Source organism: Equus asinus, chromosome 20 (assembly GCF_041296235.1).
Source record: "Equus asinus isolate D_3611 breed Donkey chromosome 20, EquAss-T2T_v2, whole genome shotgun sequence".
In the NCBI taxonomy this organism is placed as follows: domain Eukaryota; kingdom Metazoa; phylum Chordata; class Mammalia; order Perissodactyla; family Equidae; genus Equus; species Equus asinus.
In genome coordinates, this window is record NC_091809.1 from 75,755,317 (window position 1) to 75,761,023 (window position 5,707).

Consider the following 5,707-nt stretch of genomic DNA (forward strand, 5'->3'; position numbering starts at 1 on the left):
GGCTAATCGTCCTCAAGAAAAAAAAAGAAAAGCAGAGAAAGTAAAGTCTCCCAAAATAGAGTTAAAAGGAATTAAAAATAAAAAGCAGAAATAATGAGGGGCTGCCTGCTGGCATAGTGGTTAAGTTCACCTGCTCCACTTTGGTGGCCCAGGGTTTGCAGGTTTAGATCCTGGGCACCGACCTACACACTGCTCATCAAGCCATGCTGTGGCGGTGTCCCACATACAAAAGAGAGGAAGATTGGCACAGCTGCTAGCTCAGTGATAATCTTCCTCAAGCAAACAGAAGAAGATTGGCAGCAGATGTTCAGGGCTGATCTTCCTCACCAAAAAAAAAAGAAAGAAATAATGAAATAGAAAATAAAATCAATCTATCATAATAGTAACTGGTATTGAAAAAGAACAATAAGTAGACACTTAGCAAATCTGAGGAAGAAAAGGAGAGGAAACAAAGGGAACATTGTAGGTATGAGGGACTTTGAAAATCAAAAGTGAATTTAGTGTAAACTTGTACTAATAATCTTTAAAATTGATGTGGACAATTTTCTTAGGAAAGTATAAATTTCAAAAAATTGGCTCAAGTGTTAGGAAGCCTTAATAAACTGCTTATCATAAAAGAATGCCCTATGTATCCCTGACACAAGTCACCAGGAACAAAGCATAGAGAAGAGTGGAGTTCTTCCCAACTGTGAAGGTAGCATAGCCCTCACAGATCTAAACAAGGGTAGTGGGAAAAAACTTGTAGTGCATTCTTACTTATGAACATACATGAAAAATTCCTAAGGAAACTATGAAGCCAGCAGTACATTTAAAGAATAATGTGAGAACCAAGTTGGATTTATCCTACCAGTACAAGGGTGGGTCAACATTAGACAATATAGCAATGAAAATTTCCTGCATTAATAGCTAAAGGATAAAAACTATATGATCTTAATTGATACTAAAAAAGTACTTGAAAAATTGGCATCTATTACTGATTCAAAAAGAAGAAAATAAAATTCACATTAAGCAAGTAATAGAAGGAAGCTTACCTAACTGGATGAAGGGTATCAACCAGAAATAAATAGCACATTTAATGTCATGGTCCAGGTTATCTGCTAACATTCCTGTAATTCAGCATTGTTCTGATAATTTTAGACCCATTGTAGTAATAGTAATAAGATAAATAAGGTATGAAATTGGAAAGGAAGAAATTAAGACAAATGATAGCATTCTTTACCTGGAAAATCTAAGACAACTGTAGAATGTCATTAAATGTTAGAATAACGTGTTCAGTAAGATGGTAAGCTATCAGCAACATACAGAGTTAAGATTTCCTATAAACTAGATATAATCAATTTTTGGAAGATCTCGTTCACATTAGGAACAATGGTGAAATAGTCTAGGAATAAACCTATCAAATGAGTAAAACTGACATTAAAAAAACCATAAAACTTCATTTATGGATGTTACAGAAGATCCAAGTAAGTGGAAAGATGTGCTGTGCCCCTGCATGAACAGGCTCAGTATTATAAAGATATGATTCTCCTCAGACTGAATTTGTTGCATTTCAAGTAAAAATTCTAATATAATTTTTAGTAGAAATTGGTAAGATGATTTTAAAGTTTATCTGGAAGAATAAATGTGCAAGGTTAACGAAAACGTTTTTGAAAAAAAAGAATGAGAACTTACCCAAATACATATCAGAACTATAAAGCTAGAGTATTTAGAACAGGGTGGTATTGGAACAGAACTAGACAGATTAGTGGAACAAACTAGAAGCCTGAAATAACCACATGTATATGTTTGTTATAGAGGTGACATTTCAAATAGAGAAATATAGACTTCAGTATTTTCATATACAAAAATTTCAAAAGAATTAAAGATACTAACAAAGTACTAGAAGAAAATACAGAAAGTTTGTTTTATAAACCTTAGGAAGTCCTTCCTAAGCAAGACAAGCCCCAGAGGCTACAGAGAAAAAAATTTACTAGATAAACATTTAAAAGGCTACAAGACATGTTACCATGAAATTGAGACCAGAGATAGATTTAATGTTTATTATCTTCTAAAAATTTAAGTCAGTGAGAAAGAGTAACAATAAAAAAACTAGCAGAAAACCTGATGAAAATACCAAAAGCAAATCAACAAAAGAAAGGATACTCAAACTCAGGAAGACTGCTGTTTGCACATAAAAACTAAAAGATAATGGATAATGAATGTTGGAAGAGGTTGGCTAAACAAAGCACTCTGAAAACTCTGTCAGTGAACGACTAAATTGGTGTGACCCATGGAGGACAATTTGGCAATATCTGTCAAAATTCTAAATAGACATTACCCTTGAACCAGCAGTTATCCAGTTGTAAAATCTTCAGAATAACTTGCTCAGATGTATGTACTGGGACAGTCATTGCAACACATTGTAATTACGAATAATTAGAAACTTGAATATCCATCAGTGAAAGAATGGCAAAATAAATTATGCTACATTCGTAATGTGAAGTATTACACTGTGGTAGAAATGCAGATCTAATTGCATTAATCAACATGGAAAGATAAAGTAAATGAAAAAACAGGCAAAACAGTACATATGTGATCTCAATTAATTCCTAAAAATTACTTTGTAAAAGAATTTTTTTCAGAGTTTGGGGAGGATCTACACCAAATTGTTCATTCACTTGTTACTTTATAGAACAAGAAAGACGATGCAAAACAAGACATCATTTTCTGTACTTCTGGTATTATTTTTAAATTTTTTTTAATTCTTCCTAAGTAAAAACACAGAAGCACAGGAAAACATGCACTGTCACATAAAGCAAAAGAAGATACCTTTAAGGAGTACACGGGCCAGGAGAGATTACGAGGCTAAGGAAAGCACACTGGTTTTGGCAGGGAGTCATTGATAATACTCAGGAGAGCAATTGTAATGAAATAGTCAAGACGTAAAAACCAGGTTTCACAGGATTTCAAGGTAAGTGAGGGACTGACTGAAGGAAGTTTCTCAAGTGAAACACCTTTCAGAACACACACTGAAGTGGCTGGGCATCTAAGCATTCCAGAGAATTAGAATTCTAAGTAGGAAGCTAATGGTTCCATTTAGTAAAAATGACTAGCCCTCTACCTCTACCTCAGTTGTTCCAAAGTGGGGTGATAAATCAGGATGTCCACCTAATTCCCTCTAAGTCAGCTCTTTACATCTAGTTTCAGAGGAGGAAGTGGGACCAAAAAGTTGAATTGAGTTTTGGTAACCATCTTTACCCTTTTCTGCGTATATACCCTCTTCCCATGCTTCCCAGGCATTCTTCCTCTTCCTTTGGGTTGTACCTCCAAACCCTCACTGGGGACCCCACAGGTACTTTTTGCCTTATTCTTGAACTTGCTCTTTCCTACATGCCCAACAAAGTGTCCATTATTTTGGGGAGCTGACCCTATATAGGATTAGGAGAAAACTTCCTACTCTTACAGAAGTTCAGGCCTTTCTTGACAATAGCCTGATTTTCCATTTCTACCTCCAGATTATCTCCTCTTTAGTCAGCTAATCTCTACATGCAGACATGGTTAGATGCTTGCTTATATTTTCCTGAATATTTTGTATAAACCTCTCAAAGCATTTATTAGGTGCTAAATAGGCTGTAAAGAAAGCTGGGAAAATATAACTAGAATCTAGAATTCTCTATTTTAGGACAAGCTGTTACATGAGAATCTTTAAATTTTTCATATATAATTAGGTCCTTATTTTTCTCCCCAAAGCTTATTTTAATTTTAGCTGAATTACAGATCACTTTGTAGTATTTTCCAGAACATGAAAGTTGGAAGTTTTAAGTAGGCAAGTTATGTTGAAATCAGGACATGGTAAAGAGGGCATAAACAAATTTCTAGATTTAGGAAGTACATGACACAACATTCTTTTATTTGTTCTCACAAATTGCGACTCTTAATTCAAAGGGCAATGTTCCATTTTCCCTGCAGCTTTCTTCAGCTTTCCTTGCTGCACTTTCCAGTGTAATACTATTACTTTTCCATCTTCAGAGGCTAAAATTCAATGTTGCTGATTTCTAGATCGGTTATCAGATCTCACTGTTCATTAGAATCAACCATGGGGCTTCTTAAGTATGAGAGGTGTTCCTGAATGAGAATCTACTAAATGAGACTCTCCAGAGATAAGCAGTGTGTTAACATTCACTGTGATTCTAATGCACAGCCAGTGTTGGAGGCCACACATCGAAATCTCTACCCCACATCTAGCCTCTTAGCTCAAAGAAAACTAGGAACTGAACTCAATTTCAACTAAATACCTGTGACCATCTCAGGTAAGGTAGTCCCTCTTCTATTCCAGAGCTAATTCCTCTTCTGCTGTTGATCTCTTTCCAGCTCTGACACTGATCAATCAATCATCTCTATCTTCAGCTTTCTAAGTGAGCTTTTAACATACATGCTGATATCTCTATTTGTTTCATTCTAACTACAATTTAATTTCCAGTTAAATCTTAGAGTAACTTACTAGTTTGTCACCTCTCACCCACCTGACCCATTCCAATTGCCCTTGGCACCCACACTCAACTATTCTTCAGTCAGTAGTTAGGAAATATTCAGGGAATATTTCCGATCTTACCACTTTTTTCCGCATTTTTTTTTTCCTATTTTAACTTCAATAGTGCTTCTTTCTCACCTTCTCACCTACAGACTTTAAATATTTGTTCCCCAGGGACTTGTCCTTGACCTTCTCCCTCTATATGGATACTCTTGGTATGTTGTAGGCTTGAGTGTCACTCTCCCTTTGTCACATACTTAAGTGTTTGATAAAAGCCATGGATGGCTCCCCAGAAAAAGGCATAACAGGAAGTTTTGCCTCCACGTTTGGATTCAGACCCGAGCACTTCCTTCCATGACATGTTCATATGTATTCATAAGTTCAACTATTACATACTGCATGGACACTTACCAGTTTTCGTACTAGACCTCTCTATTGAATTTCATAATCTCTATTCAGTTGATTCTTTAAGGAAAAAAAAACCTCAGATGCAGATAGGGTGTCACTTCTGTTTAACATTTCTAGTGGCTCCCATGGTCATCAGTGTAATACAAATTCTTTAGCATCACCAAGAAGACTCTTCATAACTTCCTAGTCAAAGTAAACTGAGTCTTAACCATATAAAAATTAATTTTGAAAACACATGAAGTGTTTTCAAGCCTTTACATTTGCGGTTCATTCTCCATAGATACCCTTCTCACCAATGTGGACTCCACTCCTAGTTACCTTCCAAGACTCAAATATCACCACCTCTATAAAGTCTACTTTAACCCGCCTCGAGGTAGTTTGGTATGCCTGTTTATCCTAGCATTTATCTTAGGGTATTTTTTTTAATTGCAGAAATAGTATAGAATAGAATGAAGCAAAGCCAGGTTCACATTCTTGTTCCACAACTTTTTCAGTGTGTGATTCAATTTCGTCTGTAAACTGGGGATACCATCTACTATGGAGGATTATTTGTAAGTACCAGAGAAAATATACGTAAAAAGTTTGCCAATGCTTACCACATAGTAAGTGCTCAACAAACTGACTTACGTTGTTTTATATGCCTGTCTCCTCCAATAGATTAATCTTACATCTCAGAGTGCCTGGCACATAGCAGGTGCCACATTCATGTTTTAAAGACCAGTAATGAAAGACAGAAAAGAGAGTCACATTCTAAAGCCATTCAAGAAATAAACAGATACAAACTGGAAG